The 26,864-nt window shown below is 42.1% G+C and overlaps 1 protein-coding gene across 3 annotated transcripts in view; it reads left to right on the forward strand.

Moving 5' to 3' along the window:
- Window positions 1–424: 424 nt before the first annotated feature.
- MTUS2 (microtubule associated scaffold protein 2) overlaps window positions 425–26,864 on the forward strand; it is a 375,898-nt gene continuing 349,458 nt past the window's right edge. For 2 of the 3 annotated variants that reach the window (XM_064172588.1, XM_064172609.1), the window contains exons 1-2: window positions 425–503; window positions 12,095–12,168. The gene's annotated coding sequence lies outside the window, so the exon portion shown is untranslated. Of the gene's footprint in view, window positions 504–581; window positions 726–12,094; window positions 12,169–26,864 lie in introns of those variants that run through there. The other variant, XM_064172594.1, reaches the window with a different exon arrangement.

Raw genomic sequence — 26,864 nt, forward strand, 5'->3', positions numbered from 1 at the left:
GACCCGTTCCTGTCATTTCCATTTCCAGGAATATCCCGATAATCCGCTGCACACCACCTATTCGTTGCAGGGTGCTAATCTGCAGGCGTAACCAGGGCAATTCCCAGGAATGCCGGGCAAAGCTGGAAGCGTCCCACAGACGCGGCCACGAGAACTCTCTGTTTTACGTACATCGCCGCCTCTATCCTGACGCCACTACCTTCACCGGCAGGTTCTTTTGAGGGGTATCGGCAGCCCGGCGGAGGCCGGCCAGGAGGCGGGAATAGCCCGCCTGGCGTGGTGGCGCAGGGCGCGACACAGTCCCGCAGGGGGCGCTGCGGCCCGGCCCGGCGCGGTGAGGCGGCGGCGCGGGCGGCGCGGGCGCTCTGGGCGGCTGCGCCCCGCCGCTATATAAACACAGCCCGCGCTCCGCCGCAGCTCCGGCCGGCCGGCAGGAGGAGACAGTCGCGACGCTGGCAGCGCTAGCGCCACCAGCGACACTGGCGTTACCGGCGCGGAGACAGGTGAGCGCCGCGCATCCCTTCTCCGGCCGTGAGCAGCGCGGGCTCCGCTCCCCTCCGCAGGGTAGCAGGGGTAGGGGCAGGGGCGCCCCCTTCCTGCCCCTCCTCCCCTCCCCTCTAGGACTGTTGAGGGTACCGGGAAGCCACCCTCTGTTTTCCTAGTCCGGGCGCGAATCTTCCTGCCTCGCGGGATTCCAGCTGCGCCTCCGGAGCGCCGTGGCCGGGGTACGGGACACGGGCAAAAAGGTCTCTAGGTGGGGAATGGGTCGTGCGCGGGTGGAAACGCGGGTGCTGGGGACGTGGCAGGTGTGTATAGGCTGTTCGTTACCGCTGCCTGTGGTGAGGGCACACGTTCGGGTGGTGAGGCAGCGAAGCCAGCCCAGCTTGTGAAGGTGCATAGTGTGTGCTGTCAGATTGCTCAGACAAAAGTTTTGAGGATGCTAGTGAGTGGGGTTGCTCCGGCGGACAGCGCTCGTTCCAGGGCAGCAGTGCACTAGCGGTGTGACAGTGCTACGGGGTGCAGCGTCCCGCGGCGGGCTGGGGACCTCCGGCCGTGGGCGAGCGTCAAGCAGGGGCAAGTGCCGAGCTACGTCTGCTCGCCGGCTCCCGGGTTAAAGCTGTAGGTACAGATGCTCTCTGACTCTTAGGGCAGTGAAACAGGTAAAGCAGCTGCTGTGAATTGCAAGATGCCGCATCGGTACGAAGAAAAGGCTAACAGATCAATAGAAGCTCTTGCAGTATGTCATGTCCAGCTCTCCTTACAAAGCAGCGCTGTCCCAAAAGCTGTTCATCTAGGTCTGTTGTTTTCATGCTTTAGGTGAATCTCAGAACCTTTTTCGCCTCCTCACTTCATCTTCCTTGCCACCTTTGCCTCTACTTGTTTTTGCCTGGTCCCTGTCACTGCAACCCAAAGGTGACAGGAGTGCAGAGGTGCCTGTGTGCTCTGCTTCAGCCTTCACATCAGCCTGTGCTCCCTAACCAAGCCAAGTGATCTCTGATCACTCTAAACATGGAAAGAGCAAGCCAGCAGGAGCTTTGACATACACCACTGCATTAAAAACATCAGAGATCAGAAAATTAATAAATACTGAGCAGAGTCAAGGATTAAAAATATATACTGTCATTAAGGCATTGTTAGCAAAATGATGAAATGTCAAGTGTTCGTATACAGGCTAACTTTGCAATGGATGACTGCATTAAGGAGGCACTTGGCAGAAACTGAGCTGGATATAACATGATACATAAATGTCTTGCTCTGATGTGATTGCATACAGGAATTGTTTTCTGCTCTGTACATTCATGTAGCATTTCTCACCCCCCACTTTTAAGCAGGGGTGTGGGCTTTTCTACATCTTTTGCTGCATAAACTCTACTAGTCTGCCCTTTTCCAATTCAATTAAATATACCCGGCTACTTGTCTCCTATTTCTGCAGTCTGTTGTAGAGAACCACAGCCTATGCTTCGGGAGAGTGGTAGCGGTGAGTTACATGTATGCAAATGAGATGTAACTTCCCATTGTACTTTATTTGTCATCACCCTAAAGTCCTCTTTTAAGGTACAGAATGGGGATTATGTAAGTGATACTTGGAGCAATGCACTGTGAGTTCGGAAAGAATTACCTGAGTTGAATAGGGGTTGAGAAAGTCTTTGCAAGGCTGTGTCCATGTGGTTTGTTTGAAGTAGCATTCGATATGGTAGTGCGTCTTTCCTTGTGTTCAACTCTTTCAGGACAGAGGTAGATTTTGGCTACTGATATAACAAGTACCAGATAAGTAGTTTTTAGTTTCTTCATAGCAAATCTTCTGTGGTAAAGTTTTCTAGGGTGTTTCCTGTTGTTTTAGTGATAGTGGTAAACAAGAAAACAACTTGAAAATCCTGTTTTTGATTTCTGGAGTGTGTATTTCTATGCAAAATACATTGATGGTAGAGTAAGCAATACTAGATACTTAAGAAGATGGGGAAGAGGAGTGCTAACTGCAGAAGTGCAGTTTTCCACATCTGTAAAGCACAATAGTACATCAGAGACTGAAGAGAAACAAAGGAGAATCACAGAATCATGTAATGTTAGGGGCTGGAAGTGACCTCAAAAGATCATCTAGTCCAGCCTCCTTGCCAGAGCAGGGTCACCCATAACAGATCACACTGGAATTCATCCAGGTGTGTTGAATATCCCCAGAGAGGGAGACTCCACAGCCTTCCTGGACAGCCTGTTTCAGTGTTCATCACCCTCACAGTAAAAAAATGTTTTCCTCTTGCTTCCATGGAGCTTTCCATGTCTCAACTTCCACCCATTGCCCCGTGTCCTGTCATTTGGCATCACTGAAAAGAGCCTGACTCCATCCTCTTGGCATGCACCCTTTACATATTTATAAACATCAATAAGGTCACCCTTCAGTCTCCTCTTCTCTAAAACAAAGACCCAGCAGCCTCAGTCTCTCCTCACAAGGAAGATGTTCCACTCCCTTAATAATTTTTGTGGTGCTGTTTGACACTTTCAAGCTGTTCCCTGCCCTCCTTGAACAAGGGGCCCAGAATGGGACATCATATTCCAGATGTGGCCTCACCAGGGCAGAATAGAGGGGAAGAAGTTTTTCTTCATCATAAGTGAGGAACAAGGTTTTCAGCTTCCAGTGTGCATTTTTTTTCTTTACTAAGTTTGTGCAGGAAGCATCAGAGATTAACATAGGACAGAGTTGTAGCCAGAATTGTACGGTGCAATCAGTGGTGGGTCTAGAGGGCCATATGGTGGTTGAAGTGAAGACTGGTATGGTAGAGACTCATACAGAGTGGTTGGTTTAATATTTGATTAAACATTTTGGAAGACATAAACCCCTTAGGTATAATAATGGGCATCTGAGTAAAGATATTTGCCTGAATGTCAACAACAAGCAGTATAAGAGGATCTGTTCCTCTTATCATTGCAGCTTGCATACTGAGGTGTGTTAAGAAGGCTACCGAGGCACAGCTGATTTAGCAAGTGCATTCCCTACACAAGTACTGCATTTATCATAAGGCAGCTATAATTACACTGGCCTTGTTTAATGCAACTTTTACTGAACACTCTGCAGCTAATTTTGTTACAGAAGTCATAAGCAGGAGAAAGTGGGAAGAAAGAAGCAAAGATCAGCAAAAGTTCAGTGTGTGATGGCTTTTTTCATACCATAGCAAACTCAAAACCATTGAAATTGTCTTTAAGAAAATATTTTTTTTGTAACTTATGACACTATCCTAATATGGATAGTAATCTAATCAGTCTGGGAGCACCATCACTTTCTATTCCTGGGTATACATTTGATGTTTTGCTCTCTGAAAACCTTATTTGTTTGTTTTGCCCGTTATCATCCTGCGATGTCATCGTGCTATGCTGGATTTTTCAGCGAGGAACTTGTAAAAGGATAAGGTATAACAATTCATCCAAGGTCACCAGAAAGATCTCAAAAGTATGGTCAAATACTGTAACCACCTGTCTTCAGTAATTGGTTTAATGAGAAAGACCTACTTGGTTAGGGTCTGCAGGGTAAGAAGCAAGGAGGGAAATAGTTAACTGTCATAAATTCCTGTAACTTCACAACCTAGTGATTTATACCAATTAAAGCTCTGTCCCTTGTTACTATGTTATGATACAGAACCAACTTAGTATTTTGCAGTCAGAAGGCGTGTCTGTAAAACCTGAAAAATAGATCTTCAACATGAGTCAGGGGTGTTAAAAAATCTAAACTGTCACCTTAGTGATTTCTTTAAGAAATTTTGTTCTTTTTCAATTAAGTGACTACAAAGCTGGCAGTCAGACTAATGCATTCAAAGCTCCTGGGGTAGTGAGTCTTCACATTTCAGGGCAGGAACTCTGTTCTGCTCAAGCAGAAGTTCTTGCTGGTTTTGTCATGTAGTGTGGCACAGCATGTGCTGCTGTATAGAAAGTGGCATCAGTGATGAACTGGCTGGAACGTAAGGAGATCCAAGTTATCTTTCCATGTAACTGTGGTAAAGTCCATTTAAGACTGGGCTTTAGCTTCCTTTCCAAAAACTGGGAGGAGCAAGCCAAACCGCTCTTGCAGGGCATTCAGGGACTGTGGATGGAGAACTTAATTTTGTTCCAGCAGAGGCACCCACATCAAAAGTCTTTGCAAATGACTTAATCCTCAGAAGCATCTGGTGTAGCAGCAGTACTCAGGCTTTTGTTGCTAGTGACATCACTTGCAGATCAGTGATTTTATGCAATCCTCAAAACTAGATAAAGCATCAGCTGAAAAATTTCCTTGGATTCCTTTCCCAGCCTGGGATCCCAGTCTCTTAATTTAGATGATGGAATACAGGTTACTGCTCCTTATATGAGCCTGAGGGCTATTCTGCCCAGGGATAAGCTTGTTTGAAACAGCTAAAACATAGGTTGTGGAGCTGAAAGGCATAACTTCTTTGCACAGCTGTGAGTTTCTCTTCATGGGCATAATTACTGAACATTTACATGAGAGTGAGTTCCTTGGAAATCACAGTTAAAAAGTAAACAAGATTCACTATTGAGCTCTGCTTTTTGAATTTTAACTGTTTGATAGCTTATGCTAAATGAATTGGCTTCTGTGTTTATTATCCCTGCAGGAGGCTCCTTTCTTTAACCAGGTTGGAAAGACCAACTCCAAGATCGTCCAGTCCAACCTATCACCCAGCCCTATCCAATCAACTAGATCATGGCACTAAGTGCCTCATCCAAGTTATGGTAAAATGCTAATGCTGCCAAAGAGAAAGTCTGGCAGATGACGATAGCTTGAGGAACAGAGATGCTCCAGTAGTGCTTTTTCCCTGTGGCATGTGTGGTCTCTACCAGATTTTGCATAGTGCACGTGTGACAACAAACCTTTAAGCCACTTGAGACTTTTTTCAGTCCAAAGCAGTTCTCATAATAATTCTCAAGTTTATACTGCCAGAAAAACTCACAGGGACTAGGTGATGCCCAACTGATGTATTTCTGTGCTATGAGATATGTTAGTGTTACTGAACAAGAATTAAACTGTGATGGGAAGAAAATTAAGCTTTCTATTAAGCATTTCCAAGCTCCATGCAGTTTGTTTGTGCCAGAATGCTGGATGAAATCATGATGTGCTTTGTACAGGGAAAGCTGGCAGGGTGTTGGGCACAGATAAGACATTCAGAAGTAAATTGCACTTGAGCGTACTTGGCAGAGCCATGCTCTCAGAATTAATATATTCCTTCTGATCTACCAGACCATCAAGATTTTAGGTTCTTCTCTTGCTGTTCTGATGAAAGATTGGTTATCTATTGATGTGATATAACAGTAGGGCTTTAAAACGGGGGGGGGGGGAAAGTCAACTAATCTCTGGAGACAATCTGTATGAGCCTTGGTGAAATCGAGCAGCTGCATGTACAGGTATAGAGATATTAGGGATCAAGAACAAGTACTTGGGATAGGGTTGCTATGTCATGGTCACAATCTGGATATATTATTTAAGAGTTAATGCTATGACAACTGAAATATTTGACATAGGAGCTAAAACTCTACTATTTCTTTGAAGTGTTAAAAGGTTGAAGGGCTCAGAATAAATAGAAAATGAGATCTACATAAAAAGAATGCTTCTGAGATCTAAGAAAACTTTTAAAAGGCCACATGAAAACAATGGAAAACTTTCTTTAAATGTAGTTTGTAAGCTGGAAAGAAATTAGTAAGTTTCTAAACCAAAACCAGACTGTGCAAAGTGCTAATCTTGATCAAATTACCATCTAAGACTTCCTAAAACACGTGCATCTATCAATCTTTGATATTCCTGGAGCATGACTCAAATACATTAAGTGGCTTACAGCTGGGTCAGACAATGGACTTTGTTAACATAGAGATGATGTGGATGTATGATGTAGAGCTATGTACATTACCATCAGAATTATTTTATAGTAATAATTTCAGACAAGGAACTCTGGAGACTGCCAAATGAACTTGCACTTTTCATTGATGAAAGCCTAAGTGTCAGATGCTCACAGCCACCATCCAATCATTGCACAAAAGTTCAAGGCCGGGTCCATAGTCTTAATTAATGTGAATCATAGATTCATAGAATGGTTTAAGTTGGAAAAGACCTCAGAGGTCATCTAGTTCCACCCCCATACCATAGACAGGGACACCTCCCAGTAGAACAGGTCACTCAAGGCCTCATCCAACCTGACCTTGAACACCTCCAGGAGGGGAGCATCCACAACCTCCCTGGGCAACTTGTTCCAATATTTCATTACCCTCATTGTAAAGAACTGAGAATCATAGAATTAGGGTTGGAAGAGACCACAAGGATCATCTAGTTCCAACCTCCCTGCTATGGGCAGGGACACCTTACCCTAGATCAGGCTGGCCACAGCCTCATCCATCCTGGCCTTAAACACCTCCAGGGACGGGGTCTCAACCACCTCCCTGGGCATCCCATTCTAGACTCCCCCCACTCTCATGCTGAAGAACTTCCTCCTCATGTCCAGTCTGAACTTGCCCATCTCCAGCTTTGCTCCATTCCCCCTAGTCCTATCACTACCTGATAGCCTAAAAAGTCCCTCTCCAGCTTTTTTGTAGGCCTCCTTCAGTAACTGAGACTTCCTAACATCTAGTTTAATTCTCCCCTCTGCCAGTTTAAACGCCTTACCCCTGATCCTGTCATTACAAGACCTTGTCAGTAGTCCTTCCTTTAGGTCCCCTTCAGATACTGGAAGGCTACTGAAAGGTCTCCTCGAAGCTTTCTCTTAAACCTGTAATGTCAGTAGAGCCAGAGAGATACTTATGTTGAAGAAATTAAAGCTCTCAGGCTTCAGCCTTGCACTGTGGATCTGGTGGGAAGTTGGACACAAGTTGCTTTATTTCACCTTTCTGAATCTTGATGCCTCAGGCAAAGCGAGAGCTGAGTCACTGTCCCTGTAACTGCAGCAGCTTTAAGTTAAACTGATTAGAGTGGAAAACATAACAGTGAGTCTGACAGACCCACAATGTTCATTTTTAGCTGCTCAGCACTTTTAAAAAAATCAAATCACAGAAAAGCTGCCCTGTTTGATTGTTCCTATTACATAACAGCAAAGTCTTTGGGATTTGAAAGAAGCCATGAGCAACATGTCCCTTACATAACAAATCCAACTTGCTCTAATCCATGCTGTGCTGCTGCTGACCCAGGACAGCTGGGAATAGCATTGGAGCGGTCCTGAACTAGTCAGGCTCTCATCTGGTAATGCAGGATTGCTGTGGAGCAGAGGTCCTTTCTTCTGAGGGGATTTCTGCCAGTCATGCTTGCTGGATTTGCAGTCTTTTCCTGCTAATGAAGTGCAAACCTGCCTGGGTGGGTTCCTGTGTGAGCTGATGTAGGTGATCCTACTCTGGCAGGGCAATTGGACTAGATGATCTTTTGAGGTCCCTTTCAGCCCCTGACATTTGGTGATTCTGTGAAATAAGGGCTGAGGCAGAAATCTGCTTGCTCTGTGGGCAGAGCTGATATTCTCCCACTTCATTATGAAACATTAGCCTTTACTTCCATTCCTGCCTGGAAACAGGTGAGCTCATGATCTTGGTACCTTTGGCCCTGTGCCTGCTTAAAAATGGTCTAAAAGTCAGGCCAGACCTTTGGAGCAGGTCACAAGACTTCGGTCTTGTGGGACAGTGCCATGGCCTGATGTCTGAAGGGGTGCGTTGGGGCTTGCCAGGATGGGTACTTTGAGGGAAGAGCTGCAGCCAGGTATCATCCTAGATTTTGCGACCTCCAGTGCTCCCCAGCTTTGGTGGGGTATCAGAGCCTCATTCCTGCCCTGTGATTGCTTGTGCTGGGTGTGAGAGTGGTAGACCAGCATGGAGGACTTGCAGAGCAGAAAACAGGCTACTAGAAGTGAGCTTGATGTGCCTGAGGCTCAGTGTCAGTGCAGAGGGTCTGACTCTTCATTTGAGCCTGTTGTGATGCTGGGTTGTCTTGATTAAAGTGAGTAAAATTATTGAAGAGCAGCTTAGCCCTGACCAGCAGGTGTGTGTGCCTTGCTGGCTGCATTCTCCATGGGAAAGCACTGCTCTGCCCTCACCTTGGCTGCCTCCAGTGTAATTAGGAGCATTTGAAAAATGATAACACAAAAAAGCAGCATTGTGAGATTGTTTGGGGGAAGGATTGAGGTAGCTGTGCACAAAGAGACCTATCTAATTAAAACCACAGGGGGATGGAGATAGTGGCTAATGAGGCTGAACATATGACTTAATTTAACTGAGTTATTTCAGAAGAAGCAACCTACCTTGCTGAAGAATGGAAGATGGGATCAAAAATAGAACATTCCTGCAATTTCCTATTAAAACATAGATTTAATTGTAATTGGTGCAGGTTTTGCTGCAAGTTATTTTAAATTTGGAATTTTACACCCTTTGAAATGTATTATAAACAGTGATCATCTGTTGCATGTGAATGTGCTTTAAAACCTCTTATTTGATTAAATCTCTTACCTAAAGTTCCATTTATTTCTTCCTTCCATCTTCTAATATTTTCTAACCTTTTAATCTAACTTTTCTTCACTTTACCATAAGGAAAAAGTGTCATAAACTTTGCCCTTTTCCTCAGTTGTCTATCCACATTCTTTCTGACTCTGCCTTTTTCCTCTGTCGTAATCACAAGTCTCTTCTGATGTCCTCCTGCTTTTCTTGTCTTGCAGTTCCATCCTTCTGGTCTTCACTGTAAATACTCCTGTCTCTTCCTCATCATGATACAAATAAATATACATCACTGACATATTTAAAAAGACTATTAAAAAGTCCCCAAAACAACAAAACCCCCAAATAAACAAAATCAACCAAAAAACCAACCAGAACTTAACAGCTTTTATTATCATATTGTGTTCTAGTCAGTCACAGGCTCACAGGATGTTAGGGGTTGGAAGGGACCCAGAGACATGATCGAGTCCAACCCCCCTGCCAGAGCAGGATAATGCTATCTAACACAGATCACAGAGGAACACGTCCAGACAGGCCTTGAAAGTCTCATAGGAGGAGACCCCACAACCTCTCTGGGGAGCCTGTTCCAGTGCTCTGTGACCCTTACAGTAAAGAAGTTCCCCCTTGTGTTGAGGCAGAACCTCTTTTGCTGCAACTTACACCCATTGCTCCTTTTCCTATCACAGGGAGCAAGTGAGCAGAGCCTAACCCCCTGTCCTGGCCAGCCTTCAGATATTTATAAACTTTTATCAAATCCTCTCTAAGTCTTCTCTTTTCCATACTAAAAAGTCCCAAATCTCTCATCGTCTCATAAGACAGGCACTTCTGTCCCCCAATCATCCTCGTAGGCCTGCTAACGTAGTCCTACTTGGGAGAACTTTTTCTAGTTTCATCTTTGATTCTCAGCAGTTTCACTTTGGCCTCTTTTACCACATCTCATGACCTCTTATTGAGTCTCAGGATTGGCTTTGTTTCCTTCTCTGCCTTCACATATTGTCTTTTGATATAAATCTCATTCTCTGATTTGCAGTGCTTATTTCTTGTGATTGTAATAATTTCTTGATGTCTGGGAGAAGTATCTTTGCCATGTGTTCAGGATGATCTTCCTCACCCTTCCTTGATTGTCTTTTTTCCTTCCATACTTTTTCTGGGTGATCTCATCACAAGCAAATTCAGCTTAACCTCCCTGAATACCGTGTCACCCTTTTCCCATGAAAACATGACATACAGACAAGGTGTCAAATAGCACAGTTCTTTAAAGGCAACGATTGCTCAAAGTATATTCAAACCTGACTGGGTTTAACTTGTGGTTCCTCTTCAGACCACTGGCTAGAGATACTCCAGAAGAACAGAAAATGGAGTTTTTGTTTCACCAGCTTTTTGTGTGCTTTTTCCCGTTGTAGAGTAGGTGTATTGCTTCCTTTCACTCCTAACAAGAAACAGTTTATCTGTGAATGCCAGGAAGCATGGAGAGGATCATGAGAAGAGAAGCAGGATGGTTTAATCTTGAGCACTGTCATGATGGTTTAATCCTGAGCACTGTTGTCCCAGTTTAGGGCCATGAGGTACCCAGGACTGGAGGGCAGAAATGACACTCCTTTTGAAGAGCAAGAATGAAGATGCTGCACACTGATAGGAAGTTTAAAGGGAGGTTCTGTTTACTGGTGCAGATATGCAAAAGGCAATCAGGTAGAATGAATACATCCACAAGCTAAGCCAAGTCTACAGGACTAAATCCTTCTAGAATCTTCTGCCCCTTCCACCCTCAGCAGGCCTGGAGAGTAGTTCAGAACCACTCTTCCCAGCTTAGGCCTACAAGGCCTCATCAGGCTGCATGATGCAGCTCAACTGCCTGCCAGCTGGAAGCCATCTCCTCCACGCAAACCATGACCTAAGCAGGGATGTGTGCTCTTCCTGGGCAAAAGAAGTGAAGGGAGGAAAAGAGAAGAGAACAGTTATCAGCCAGGCACTGCCTTATAAGCTGTGTGTTGTGAAGGGGTTTTGTTTGGGTTTTAGGGGATTAAATATGAGGCTGAATTTAAAAGGGTTTAAAATAATTTAATAGTATATACAAAGAGAATTCCCCCCCCTCCCCACTTAGATACAGTTAACCTACACAAGTTCTTTGTATGCGGTTGTGAAATTACTTTACAGAATGTCTATTTACAGCAGGAATCAGTAATTTGGTAGAGGTCTGGAAAGGTTCTGGATAGAGAGTCTTGTGGCATAAACGTGCCACAGGTAAAGTCACTGAAAGTCTATGCTGCTCAAATCGAGGATGCTCAGTTACTCACTGGCTGGAGTCACAGTCTCGATGATCCCAAATATATGTAGCAAAGGCCACGTTGTTGACCCTTGTGGGTCTGAATAGCTCAGTTTGGGTATTATTGGGGCGCGCTGTCTGAGGAGGCTCCATGGGCACGATCGAGCTGGGAACGATGGGCTGGAGCAGCAGCTGGCAGGGAGTGCCTTGGTCATTTTTTTTCCCAGGGCTGGTGCAATGTGCTGTGGGTTGGAATCATGCAGCAGCGGTGGCCCCAAAGGCAACAAAGTGGATAGGAGCGGTGGGTGGAGGAGGGTGGCAGGAACACCGAATTGCCCCTTTTATGAGATGTGGGCCCAGGATTGATGGTCCTTGGCCACAATACTGTCCAATGAGCATCTGGCAGCAGGCCAAAACATGCCAAATAAGGTGAAATCCACAGGCCAGGTACCCCCAAATATGGGGGGGGCTCAGGTGGACCCACACCTTAGGCGCGTGAGCTTACACAATGTGTTTACTTCAACCTTGCAAGCAGGGCAGGCCAGACTGGAAGGCGCTGGGCTTGTGCACCTTTGTCCACTTTGTTTTCCCCTGGTTTAGATAGAAAAACACCTTGGGGGGGAAAAACATGTCCAGGCAAGAGTAGACTTGTAAACAAGGCCATTTGGGCCTATGTGGCCCTCCACCACACTGTGATACTGGAAAGCAGAATAGAATAACAGTACTACAATATGCTGGGATGGCCAGGTCAGTCCCAGTGGGACAGGATTCTGTCTCTGTAGTTCTCTTAAGGGAACCTGGCACCCCTCAAACTACCACAACTGCTTACAAAGGATTTGATGGTTTATGTCCTTTACTACCCATTGTAGTAATCCTTTTTTTTTTTTTTTGTTTTCAAAGGTTTCCACTCTGGGAGTATCTTCTAGGGCAATTTATCACCAATGGAAGTAAAATTTCCTCTTTCAGAGTTCCAGGTAAGCTCATCTTCCATTTTACTGATGTCTGTTTTACCTCTTAAAAGCACTTGTCACCAAAGAACTCCCTCTCAGAGCTGTATAAACAATGAAGATAAAGGTGACTCTCTTACTGGGGGGAATTACTGTGGAAAAAAGACTCTTGCTCTCAAATGTTTTTGGTTCCTGTCTGGTAGGTATAGTATATATTCAAAAGAAGAAATTATCTAAACCAGTGTACTGTCTCTCTAAACAAAATCCCTTTTTGAGGTAATATTTGAAAAGAGCCTTTTATGCTTGAAAAGATAAAACTTTATTGGCTGGGATCCTGGTGAAGTTGTCGTAGTGTCATGAGGTTGCGTTCAATCATGAGTAATAACAGCACTTTTTGAAGCCTCTCAGATGTCAACATTGATGTTTTACCTGGGGAAAAAAAGTATCAGCTGTGCTGGCAAACTGCAGGGCAGTATTTGGCACCTGACTGACAGCATTGGCTGTTTAATTGCCACCTAAGAGCAGTCTGATCTCAAATCCCAAAATGATTCAGAAAGATGAAGATACGACAGTGTGTGCTCCAGAGGGAAACTGGCTGTATGGGGTACTGTCAAACCCTGGAGGGGATGAGTTAGGCCACAGACCACCTCATTCCAGCTTTACCCCCAAGAAGGCTGTCTGGATGTATTCTTGGCTTTGGCCCTGTTGGGTAATCTCAGACCAAAATAAAGCCAGGGCTTTGAGGTTGCTTTTTCTGTGATGACCAGTTTCTGATGGGACAAAGTCTTCATTTATGGTTTTACACTGTCTGCAGTTGCATCTAAATGAGAAGATATTTAAAAAACAGAGGAGGTAATTCCATAGTAGTTTTCTCTGAAGGATAACATTAAGGCAATTCCTCCCATGAAATTGTTTCACCATTAACAGGTATTAAGTACTTGTTTTGCTAATGTGTCCTCTTCCCTTCTGAGCTGACATATCCAAGGCCTGTGAGAAACATCTTGAAGTTTTTGATTCCTTATGATTAAAAAGATTGGAAATCAAAGGCTGTCAGCTGGAAAAGGGCTCTGAAATAAGAATTTGCTCTGTGTTGAGTGCTAGAGAAGTTTGGCTTCTGAAAGGGGAAATCGTATCAGAAGTAGGTGTTATATGTAGCAAGAAACATAAGAGGCTATTTTGCAATTTTAGCACTTGCTACAAACCTGAGAACGTAGTTTCTTGGTCCATTCTGGAGTTGTCTGCAAGACTGGCATTTTCAACCCCCTGTGTTCTGTTTCAAATAGGCAGGAGAAAATTACTTGTGTTTGGTGGAGATAATGTAGCACTCGCCTGTCTTGTACTATCTTAGAGCACTGGATGGGAAAACGATGGATATATAAGAGCATATCTCTGTTCAAGAGATTTTTGTGAAGCTACTGTTAGTCACAGCTGTACCTGATGGGGGGCATTATGCATGCCACTGCAATACTCTTCTGAATGCATATACTTTGATTTATTCCTCAGGAAATGGTTTTAAAGTGGTCTGTATGGGAAGTTGTGAATCAAGAGTATGATACAATGTCACTGTATTTAAGCAAACAGCTAGTGAGATACTTCAAAGAGGGACAGAGGGTTTTTTGCTGCTTTCAGCTAAAAATCAGAAATTCAGGGAAGCAACTTGGCAATATTTTAAGTCATCCAGTAATTGAACACTGGATTACAGTTGAAATCTCATAGAAATACTCAAGACACTTTATGCTGTATCAGATGGATTAAGCAAGATTCAGTTATTCCATTAAATTCCAGAGGGATTAATAATGTCTGGGTCATTGTTTCCTAGGTGTATAAATTTAAGGACCAGAGGAACCTGCTCAGGGCAGGTTCAGATCTTCCTTTTGTTATTGATGTATTTGGAAGAGCTGCTTTTGTTTTCTTTCACCTCCCTGGCAAGACTCTGCTCCAAGAAGGTCCAAGAGGGCCATCTCTACATTCTCTGGCAATATTTCTGTAATCCTTCCAATTGACCAAAACTTTTTTCCATAAATTGTCAACCTCCTTTGAGTTTTCCCAAGAGTTCCCTGCTTATCTGTGCAGGTCTTCTGCCTCCCTTACTCGATTTTTTTTTTTTAAATGGAATATAATTTTCTTGAGCCTGGAGGCAATGTTTGAATATTAACCAGCTCTCTTGGGCTCCTGTTCCTTCTAGAGCCCTAGTTCACTGGATATTTCTAAGTAGAATTTTGAAGTAGAATTTAAAGTTCAGGGTTGAAATTTTACTTATTGCCTTGCTTTTTTGTCTGTTTATACTAAGCTCTAACATGTCATGGTCACTACAGCCAAGATTACCCTCAACCTTAACATCTATGACCAATCCTTCTTTGTTAATACAAGGTCCAGCATTGTGCTTCCTGTTGATTCTTCAACTACCTGCAGGAGAAAGTTGTCCTCAATGCACTGCAGGAACCTTTTGAACTGTTTATGCTCAGTTCTGTGATCTTTCCAACTAGTATCAGTGATTGAAGTCACTGTGAGCACCAAAGCACTTAGTCTTGAGGCTACTTCCAGCTGTCTGTAGGAGGCCTCATCTGCAGCTGCTTCTTGGTTTGATGGTCTATAGTAAATGCTCACAACCTTTTTGTTCATGTTTGCATGTCCCTTTACTCTTACTTGGGAGCTTTCAATGCTTTCATCTCCCGTGAGTTAAGCTTAATGCATCCTAGTTGCTTACTTGCATAGAGAGCACCTTCACCACTTTGCCTTGTCAGTCTGTCCTTCCTGAAAAGCACATTGTCATCCATTACCACATTCCAGTCATGTGAGCTGTCCAACCATGGTTCTCTAAATGCTGTGAGATCATGGCCCTGCGACTCCACACAGATCTCTAGTTCATCGTGCTTGTTTCCCATGCTTCTTGCATTGGTGTAGAGATATTTCATAGTCTTGCCTTTTGAGGCAGTCTGTGGCTTTATTCCAAATATTGTACCTCTTTCTTTCTGCTGGACTGAAAAGGAATCTGCTAATTGGATGCTGATTGCCCATTTAGTTAGCCACTTCTGAAATTAATTTACTATAAGCAGTGTTGATGTAGTATGGAGAATCTTTTAATTCATGATTTTATGTATAGTATGACTTTAAATTGCTGCATAGTGTGAAATAAGGGACTAGAAATATGACCTGTCAGCATGCTTCCATTATCACATGATGATGTAACTGCATACAAATGATCAGATTTACATGACCAGGCCTATTTTCCATACAGCTGTGTTGATTGGTGTTAATTATGCTACTGTCTTTCAATGTGTTATTGATTGTGTCCCATGATAACCTTTCCCTGCTGTTGCTTACTACTGATGTTAAGCTGTTCAGTAGGTTCTCACTTAATCATTTTAAATACTGCTTTGATATTAACTCTTTCCAGTCACCAAGAGCTTCTAGTGTTTCTGTTAAGCATGAACCAATAACTTTTGAACTTTTGATTCAGTTATATTTTTTCTACTCTTGAATGCAGGATTTTAACTGAGAGGTTATTTAAAGATCTTTCTCCAGTTACTGATGACATGGGAAGTATGCCCTTATCACTATAAGATGTGAGAAGATACTATCATCATGATCTTTCTGAATGCAGAGTAGTAGTTGTCAAATACACGTGTGTGCTTCTGTGTTTGGTATTTAATTTTCTGGAAGTTATTAAAGTCATTGCTTGGCTTTCATGTATTCTAGCTCCATTTAGGGAGGATCTCTTGTTGTTATAAACTTAACCTTATTTTTTTAATGTGTGGTTTGTTTTTTTTTTATTCCATCATTTTCTTAGATTTCTGCAATGTTAATTTGTATTCATTCTTATCAGTGTCTTTTCCCCCCATCTGTTATGTACTGTGGGCTTGTTTTACAGGTTTCTCTGCTACTGTCATTCTTCTTAGCCAGAATTTTTCAACCAAAAAAGCACTTTCATGGATGTAGCACAGTGATTTTTCTTTTTTTTTGGCGTGCAATAAACCATTTCTTAGCACATCCTTTTTATGCTATTGTATGTGACTGTTTCCCCCTGCTCAGTTTTGCTCATGATTTTTGTTTGAGAAATTCTTTCTAAACACGTCCAAGCAAGTAAAATAGATGTTGGTAAAGATGATTATATTTGCAAAAGAAATTACAGCATAGTCCTCTGCCTGTAGTGAATCAGTTTTCTAGTTTAAATGATTCACCTGTATCCAGTAGGAGTCCAGTATAACAGCTAGAATTGCCTTTGCTACTCTCTTGTATTAAGCCATGAACAGAACATACATACTTTCCAGAAGTCTTACTAGCAAAGTGTTTTTTTTCCAAGGCAGATTTCTGTGGTAGAACAAAATTCATCATGATAGTATTTTTTCATAACTTCAAGGGTGTTTGAGGAGTGTCTCATTCTGTTCTTTTCATTTGATGGATTTCTAGCAGCCCTTGGCCTAGCTTGTCATTTGCCAATACTCCAGATTCTGCTTTCCTCTTTGCACATACACTGTCCTTGGCTTTATCATCTGCCCATTTGGTGTGCTTTAAGTACAAGGTTTTAAAATATTGATTCTTATAATGTGTTTTTATCTCTGTATCATCTTAACCTTTAATACAATTGAGCTTCCTTTTGAAAACAGCAATTCTAATTTCTATTGAAATTGAGCCCAGTCCTTGCTGTTGTGAGCAAGCTTTCAGGAGAACAAATTGTGTGCCCTTTAAAAGAAAATACTGTTCAAATATCAGTGTGATGCAAGCTTTCTGTTGCTTTCTCTTTGTAGCTCTGCAATGCACAAATCACAACTGTTTTTGACAATTCATATTGACGTGGAGAGGCTTTTGTTTGTTGGTGAGACCTCTACAGTAGGTAACTCCTGGTCCATGTGGCCTTTTGCAAGCCTGTGTTGCTGCTAGGCTGCTGCACAGGCAAGGTAAACTTTTGAGGTGAAATTCGTGCTGTTGTTGGCTCTGGGGCTGGCTCCAGACAGCAGTTGAGGCAGAGGGAAAGGATGGTAGCTGAGGTCAAAAGCTGATATACTTTGTCCTCTTATGCACTGTAAAAATCTTAGAAGTATAGTCTTAGATAACCAGGTAAACTTTTAGTAGTGAAAACAGCATGCACTTACAAATTAACTTATTGCTATTTGAAGTGAGTTGTCAGCCTGTGTGGTTTTGCTGTCAGCAGAACTGACTTCTACATCTAGCCCTGATGAGGGCTTGTAAGGGGCTGTATAGGCAGAAGAGGATTCACATGAGGTGGTCACATTCCAATGCCTGAGACCCACATCTTCCAGAATTATACTGTGCTTAACATAAAGCTATTTCTAACAGCTAAGTATTTTAAGTAGAGAACCTGCAGAATGATTTACTAGATGTGTTCAGGTGGGTTGTGGAAGCCTTATTCTGTGCTGGTAAGGTTGTGCCCAAATAATGTATTCAGTTTCGGGCCTCTCAAAACTAGGCAGGCAGATGCTGGAATGTGTCCAAAGTAAAGAAGTTGGTGAAGAATCTAGAGAACAAGTCTTAAGAGGAGAAAATGCTTGGAGAAAAGGAGGTCCAGGGAAGACTTTATTTTGTACAACTACCTGTTGTGAGGTAGGTGTCAGTCTCTTCTGCCAAGTAACAAGCAGTGGAACAAGAAGAAATGACCTCAAATTGCACCAAGGGAGGTTTAGATTGCACCTTGGGGAAAAAAATCCTTGCTGAAAGGGTTTTTCACTGACACAGGCTGCCCAGGGAAATGGCTGTTGCCATGCCTGGATGTATTTAAAAAGACATGGTGCTTAGTGGTGGCTTGGCATTGCTGGGTTTATGATTGGACTCAGTCTTAAAGATCTTTTCCAACCTAAATAATGCTGTAACTCTACTGATTTTCCATTTATAACACTATTACCAAATTGTTCCTAAGGAGCAGCATCCCAGCTGGGACTGAGTTCACAGAGCAGGAGTTAATTTGTAAAAGCTTTGGGACAAGAACAGTTTGTGTTCAGTATTGTGCAGCTTAGTATGAAGGATGCTACTCCAAGCATCCTTTCACTACAAAGGATTAGTCAAATAAAATGAAGGATATAAACAAGGACTAAGAAATGACAGAATGGCAATGATTTCATAAGCTCCTGAGTTAGCCTGCTTAAATAAAGTTACTTGCAGAGAATCTTCTGATGTGTTAATTATATTATTCATACTGTTTTTCTGAATTTCAAAACAAAGTGTGACCTTCATTTCAAAGTGCATCAAAGCACTCTGTGCTCATTTTTCATAATTAATCATGTATAAGCCAATTTTATGGCAAACCAGATAAATGAGGTGTCAGAATATTTGTTTGTAAATACTTTGCTTCAAGATGTTAGTGCAGTTTGGGTTTTAGCTTTAACAAAATCCAGTATTTCTTTCAGTTTTGCTGCAAGACAAAATCACAGCATGCAATACATACTGCAGCTAAGCTCTGAATGGATGCATTATAACAGGAATATACATTGCTTTGTTTTATGTTTTAGTGCATGTACTACAATAACTTTTTTTTTTCCTGTAGTGGACTTGGAGTGATGCTTGTAATTGATAGGGATGTTAGAGACATGTGCAGTTCAGTTTGCACGAGACACTGGCTTGGGCTGCAGTGATGCAAATATCAAAGGGCTTGTCTGAAGGTGGCTGCTGTTCAAACCAGTAAATGCCAATAACCTCTCCTCTAAATGTCAAGGGGGGATCCTGAGCCTGCCTTGGAGGCTGAAGCCCATCTTCTGGGCTTTTCCTCCATGCAGAATTGAAGACAAGCTTACAGAAGTGTTTGCCAGTCATCATGCATTCATGGCCCATATTTGGCACAGCAGTTAACTTAAGTGAGGTAGAATAGCCTTGGGGCCAGTGCAGCCTCCTATGGTCATCACAGGAGAGGAGTGAAGGAGTGCCATTTCAGAATGGATGGAAACACAGGATCCTTTATGCCCACACAGACAGTGTAATGGTGTGGCTCCACTGGGCTCTTTCCAGCCAGGTCCCTGTGTCTCTTCTGAACTTGGAGAGACAGGTTGCTGCTGGAAAGAGTCTAGCAGAGAGCCACAGGGATGACTGGGAGACTTGAGCATCTTCTGTATGGAGAGAGACTAAGAAACCTGGGACTATTTAGTTTGGAGAAGAAAAGAGTGGGAGGAGATCTTACTGATATTTATAAATATGAGGGGTGGGTGTCAGGTGGATGGGGCCAATCTTTTTTTGGTCAGCAACAATAAGACAAAGAGCAATGGCTACAAACTGGAACACAGAATGTTTCACCTCAAAATGAGGAGAAACTTCTTCATGGTGAGGATGACAGTACTGGAACAGGCTGTCCAGAGCATTTGTGGAGTCTCTTTCTCTGGAGACTTTCAAAACCCACATGGATGCATTCCTGTGTGACTACCCTAGAGGATCCTGCCACAATCTCTGGAGGTCCCCTCCAATCTCTGAGGTTCTGTGATTCTCTGGGGTGACCTCAGAGGTGCAGAATAGCCACTGCCAGCAGGGATGGATTTGGATATCCAGTAGGACTTGGGCTTCCATTCAGCTGGGACTTCTGTTACAGGAACCTCTCAGGACAGCCAGAAAGCCACACTGAAACTAAGTGGGTAAAGCTGTTTGACTAAGAATAAATGCTCATGAACATCATATATGGGTAATTTTGCATAATAAAGTTAATAGATGATGATGGGTGTGTTTATAAATGCTTTTTAAATAGGGCTCACAGAATTCTACTGTAGCGTCACAGAGCCCACTTTGTGGTCCACTTCAGTTGTCTCTACCTCTGTCTAACAAGTCTAGGCATTTTATATCTATTACATATACAGTGTAATAGGTTCTGGAATTAGGCTGCATTCAGTGCTTGAGCTTGTATTATTCTGAGTCTTATGACCCTTCTTCCTAAGCTGCCAAGTTGGTGGAGGATACATATGTGATGCAAGAAAACAATTTGAACTTTCTCACTGAAGCAGTTTTGAGAAGAGTTTCTCAAATGCAGAGTTCCACTCTGAAGCAGTCTGATTAAAAGCCTATGGGGGAATCAAGCATGGGGATGGTTTTAAGGAAGATCAAGGGACTGAGCACAATTTTTTTTTCTTCAAATGATAATTAAAGAAACAGCATCCTCATTAGCATAATACAGTGAATGATAAAAGGAATTGGACAGATGCCTAATCTTGAAATGCTTCTTAATTTACAAGTACACATTTTAATAAGAAAGCAGTTGGTCTGTTCCTTCTAGCTGCCTGTCTGAATCATCAGAACTGCTGCTTATGTAACCTACTGTCTCAAAGAGGAAGAATACACAAACAAGTAGTTATGTACTTCAGGACATCATCCATACAATGTCTGTTGCACATAAATAGATGCCAAAGCATACACAGTACTTCAGGTCTTCTGAGATTGGATGCCTACCAGACTAAATTACACATTTGAGCAAATATTCTCAACTGGGGCTACATATGGCCCCAGAGGAGTCCAAAAGCAGCTACCACGAAAATTAAATACTCGTTTTCTGTTGATTCTTGACTATAATTATCTAGAAGGTGACCTAGTACTGAGATTTTTTTTGATCACATATGAAGTCACAGAAATGTATTTGAGAGTTATATCAAGTTTAGGTTTTGAGTACTTGTGAATTCTTGCTACAGGCAAAATTTGCTTTCTGTTTTTAATGAAATTGTGAATCAAATGTGACATGGATAAGTAGATGACATTCACATTGGTGCCTGCGTGTCTTAACCTGTGTTCTGTTATGGTCCAGTATGAGATGCAATGGTGCAGTTTGTTTCACTTCAAATACCCTGGTTCTGTTCTTGTACCATCACATCCACAGACTCCAAGAGGATTTTGAAGTGAACCAAAATTTTGTGAAGTTTCAGAGTTACATTGCCACCTGCAGATATGGGGAGGCTCATTAGGCTGTGTCTGCAGTGTTGAATGAGACCTGGGTATGTAACAGAGTGATCTGCTTGCACAGCTCAGTGCGCTTGCTCTGTGCTGGGAGTGGTTCTCATCTATCCTAAACTCCACTGGTGCTCTTTTCTGGGGCCCAACAGTGCCCTGTACAATATCATTGTTACTGTGTGCAGTTTTTCCCATTTCAAAGCATGTGAAATACGGTGAGCACCAAGTAATTTCTATAGTGTGAAATGGAGGGTATGTGTTTGGGGCAGAGGTGGTCAGCAAAAACAGGTATTGAGAGCGTTAAAAGTCTTGGGCTAGTGATGGGAAAATGTATTGGGTGTGTGGAAGCCAGATCTAGTTTGGTCTCAAGTTGTGCCAGGGTAGGTATAGGCTGGATATTAGGAAGAAGTTCTTCACAGAGAGAGTGATTTCCCATTGGAATGGGCTGCCCAGGGAGGTGGTGGAGCCACCGTCCCTGGGGGTCTTCAAGAAAAGACTGGATGAGGCACTTAATGCCATGGTCTAGTTGATTGGTTAGGGCTGGGTGATAGGGTGGACTGGATGATCTTGGAGGTCTCTTCCAACCTGGTTGATTCTATGATTCTATGCTGCTACAGAGTGGTCCCTGGTGAGAAAGGTCTCTTGAACCGCACTAGAGTATTACCAGATTGTCTAAATTAGGTGAGTCCTTTCTTTGTCTAGTAGTGCTAGAGTGTGCCTCTCTGGAAGAAAGGGCTGAGAATTACACTTAAGAAGGTTGAGTATAATGAGAAAGCTTGGATTCTTCAGTGGGAGCTGACTTTTGAATTATTCCAGTTACAACCCCAGTGTAAGATAGAGGCTGAATACAAATGGACACCAGCTTCTCTAGCTGGAATTAAACATAATTTTCTCAAATCCCAAAGCTTCTTCCCAGTGGTAGTAACCACCAGTTTGTGAAGAGGCTGTGGCAGCCAGAGAGTTGAGAGGTAGGCTGGAGTGGGCAGTCTCTACCAAAGCAGTATCCTGCCTCTTTGCTTACACACGTTGGTAGCTACAGATCCAAATTTAATGAAGAAAAATCTTGCTGCTGAGTAACTTGATAAGGAAACTCTGGAAGGTCAGAAGACCTTTCGCCTCCCTGCTGCTACCAGTGACAGTGACAATGTGAGCTGGGTTTGTTAGGCATTAAGACTGTTAAGAAATAAGGTGGATGATTTAATGTTTTAGAATAATATTCATACTGCTCAGAAGATATGGCAGGTAACTTGTTCAGTTTCTGTCTCTGACTCCAAATTGCTTTGGAGGTTAAGACATGCCTGCTTGATTTTCCTAGTGTCTCAACACATCAAGCTGAACCTGATCCCTTTATATCCTGCTAATCTTTCATATGTGCTGAAGTAGTAACTGTGGAGCTGGAGAATTCTGATACATAAAAGGCAGCACTATTGATCTTGCTGTTACAAGTTCAAAGCTTGATATAATAGTTCTGGAGGATGAATAAATTGAGTGATGCGTGCTAGGATGTGCATTTTTGAGGTAATGCTGTATGCTACTTAGATCTGTAATTGCTACAGTTGAGTCTAATAACACTAAGGCATGAGTACCTCTACTGTTAGCTGGCCTGAATGCTGGCAGTACTTCAGCTATTCAAAACTCAACATTGCAGCCTGTAGGACTCTGAACATGTTCTTATGGTTTTCTCTGCATGCATACCTTTTATCACTGTATGCAGCTGTTTTGTTGGGCACATGTTATGGAACTGGAGGGTGACCATTTCTTGTCTGCTTCAAGGACTCTGAGATCCACTGAGGTCCTTTTTTGGTGTTGCACATGGGTCTCTACTGGAGGAGAAAGGTGGGGACAGAGCAATGTGGAAGTGTGTTGCTCTGCTGGGATTAGGATTTAGCAAGAGCACTCTCCTGAACCTGGGGATTCAATTCTTCCCCAGACTGTATATTTTCAGTCTGTGTTCCTGGAGGGCGTGCTATTGCTCTGCATGCTGTAAGGACTAAGTTTGAAACACTCTTCCTCACTTTTTAAATGATATGCATCAGTCTTACTAATTTCTTGTGGGTCTCCTGATATTTTGTATTTTTAATGCCTCGTTTGCATATTCATTATTTATGTAACTATGTTTAAGCTTCTAGTTCCTACAGTCTGAGAGGAAAAAAAAAACCCTAGAAAAATAACACTGAACAAACAATTGACAAATAAATTTGCTGTAACTTATTTTTAATGATGAGGGGTTAGAAGAATGACTCAAATTTTTAATTGCAGGGTTTTTCAACTTTAATTTGTTCTGCTCATTCATTTAAATGACTCTTGCAGGTGTATAAATGTAGGCTGATATACTTTCCCTGGAAGCAAATAAGATTGTAACCTAGCATTTTAATTTTTCCAGCAGTCACATAATTCTTGTCAGTTCTCACCTGTTTACATCTGAGCTGCAGTGACAGATTTGTCTATGTTCATCTATTGAAATCTCACTACAGTAGCTAGGAAGTGTTCCAGAAACCTCAGCAATGATCTTCCTTTTCAAGTGTGTTTTTTTTTTTTTCTACAATTGAATTGCTTTCTTAATTTATCTCCAAGTACTGGAATATGACCTTTTGTGTTATTTTTGACTTTCTGAAAAAGAGAAACTTGCCAGAACTTTATGATAAGTCTTTTGTCCACTCAAATATTACTGAATATGAATAGTTACCACATGTAAAGGTGTCTCTGGAGGAGAGACTGAGGCTTCTGTTTGGTTAAATGAATTTAACTCTGAAGGCAGGGGAGGTCTTTGCTGACATAATAGATCATAAAAAAGAACCCCAGACTGTAGGAAACTTGGTGCCTGTCCTCTAATTTCTGATTTGTAAGAGCCCCAATTCTTCTTATAAATTGGTTCCTGTAAATTTCAGGAGTATATTAGTTTGACTTACATTAAAATACTGTTTATTTGGAGTCAAAAGTATGCTTTGCATCCTGGTTCCATAAAAAGACAAGTAAGTAGTTGTTTCTCTTTTGAATATATATAATAAAAGGTGAAGAATATACCAAAAGTTTATTTTAGAAGAAAAAAATAATCTTTCCCCTAAAACCCTCTTGAAAAACCTATTTATTAGATGTTTGTCACTTAGGGATTTTCTGAACAGAAGAAACCTGAGTATAAGTGTATGGCTAGCTTTTAAATGTGTATTTTTTTTCTGTTTACACTCAATTGTAATAAATATTAAATATATTTTGGGGTCTATGCTACTTCTAAATTAGTGTATGGAATTGTGAACCTGCCACAGGGTTAGAAGAAACCTGCACTATTCTATTTTTGGTGTGAATACCCATTCCACTCTTGCTAAATTTCAAAGACTACTTTACTGAAATTTACTGGGCAATTGATTTGGTCTCTGCTAATTTAATGTTTGTGTAGTAGTGTAATATGATACAAATTAGAACTCTGGGGACTAATAATCTTCAGTGAAGACAAAACTTTGAAGGCTATGAAAGGGATTTCTTTGCTTATACTGTAAGTAGTGATAGAGAGGTAGAAGGAACTTTGGAGGGGTAAAGAAGCCTAAATTCTTTTTCCCATATCAAACTTGACTCCAAGTGTGATGAATTTCTTTGCACCAAAAGAATTTTCCCTTGTGTCGTACAAGTCATTGAGTTTTATTCACTATTGTGCATAAAAATAGTTGTTAATTGTTGCAACCTTCTGTACCCCAAAAATCAGCTACCAGGTTTTTCTTTCGCAAGCCTCTCTGTTGAGCTCCCTAAATATACCCATTCCCTCATTGTCTCATGGCCTTCTCAGTTAATTTGTTATCAGTAAAAATCTTCTGGATCTGTCTTTTTTCCTCACCTTCCTTTAGGTGGGATGAAAATCATGGTAAGGGTTAGGAAATGCCTTTTTACCAAAAGGCTCTATCTCCTTATTAGAGAACAGGGTACAAACTGTAATAGACCATGTATAGATTCATATTGAGATGCTCTGAAAATGTTTTGGTTCAGTTGGGATAGATTTTGGTCTCGCTTCTCTGATCCAGAGGTTGTATTAGGTGCTGTCATAGCTGTGCAAATTTTGATACAGGTGAGAGGGAAAAGTCTCAAGTTGTATCTGGGGAAGTATAGGCTGGATGTTAGGAAGTTCTTCACTGAGAGTGATTTCCCATTGGAATGGGCTGCCCAGGGAGGTGGAGTCACTGTCCCTGGAGGTGTTCAAGAAAAGCCTGGATGAGGCACTTAGTGCCATGGTCTAGTTGACTGGATAGGGCTGGGTTGGACTGGATCATCTTGAAGGTCTCTTCCAACCTGGTTGATTCTATGATAAAGAAAGGCAGAAATCTGTTGGTGGTTTTTCAGGTTTGGTTTTATTGTTTTACCACTATTGATGAGTGGCTTCACATGTGATGTGTCATATCTGTGACATTTTCTTCCTCAACTTTTTCTAGCACTTTGCTTCAACAAATTAAAAGTTCATGTACTTATGTTCCTGTTCTTGACAATGCATTTTTCATATAAAGGATTTGATTTGATAAACTGATCTTTTTGCCGAGCCATAGCTTATAAATCAATCTGCTCCTCTCTATCCTGGGATGGGGACTTTCTTTCACTCCTGTGTGGGACTGACCTGCTTTTCCCACCTTTCACAGCTGCAGCTACTACTGCTAGGTCAGCTCTTGCCAAGACTACCTTTTTAATCCTGACCTGCCTGATCTCCTGGGATGCCATTCTGCAGCTAAGCCCATGTCTGTTTTTTCTCTGTGAATGGCTCATCAAAGTTCCAAGGATGTAGCTAAAATAGATATTCTCCTCCTTTTCTCTGCACATCATCCTACTTCACGTCTTGCATATTTTCCTGTAACATCCCTTAGATATTTGCTATTTAGCGTCCCACTTCCAATGCAGCTGCTTCCCTGTAACAGTGCACTGTATACCACTCTCCCAGCTGGACTTCCCTGCTGCACCACCTTCTGTGAAGACCCCTGCTGTCTCTGCTCCACAGCCAAGAAAATGAAGTGCCTGACCTCAGCCCTGAACATTTATCTTTAAGTGAGACTTGTCAAGAGACACATTTGCTTCACTAGCCATTTGGAAGGATCTGATCACACTTAGGGCTCTGCAAGGGATTGCTGGCTCTGTCTTATGACTTGGTTGTTGGACATCCTGCAACAACTAGCCTTTTCCTTTAAATTCTCTGAAAGGTGTCAACAGTGGTATCATATCTCCATCAGAACAGAAATGCCTCTCAGGCCTAACAGCCACTGCTTCAGAGGCATCTTTTTCTTTCTGGCTTCAAAAGGCAGTGTAAATTGACTAGGAATTCAGTTTTCATATATTTACAAGTTCCATTAAAACTTCATTTCAGTACTTTAAGATCATTGGGTCATTGTTGGTTTATTGTATCGAACATAATCTGTACCCTCAAGACTATAAAACTCTCAAGGCTGTATTTTGTAATATACCAGAATTTATTACCTTTTAGTAAGTGTTGTTAAAGGAGTTAGGATTTTGCCTTCAGTTGCTAGCCTGTAGCACTGCAAACTGCCTTGAGAAGGTGTGCTGTTCCTATAACAGCTGGCTGATAGTGGAGGTTTAACTGCTGGAATTACAAAACCTGCCATTGCCACTTGATCCAAAAGAAAAATCAATTGCACTGATACTGGAAAAAATGTACCTGTAAATCATTGGTAGGAAAATGTCCTGAAGAAAAGTCTGCAGTACATAGTGGAATTGATACTTCTGGAATCCATTTTTTTAAGCATAAAGTACCCTTGGAGTTTGAGATATCCTTTGCAGAATGTGATGGTTTTACACATTACAAGGATCCATTTCTGAGCATCTCCTGAAGTACACTTGAGTTATCTTTCTGAATTGAGATGTCCCCTTTA

Source organism: Pogoniulus pusillus, chromosome 3 (genome assembly GCF_015220805.1).
Source record: "Pogoniulus pusillus isolate bPogPus1 chromosome 3, bPogPus1.pri, whole genome shotgun sequence".
Lineage (NCBI taxonomy): Eukaryota > Metazoa > Chordata > Aves > Piciformes > Lybiidae > Pogoniulus > Pogoniulus pusillus.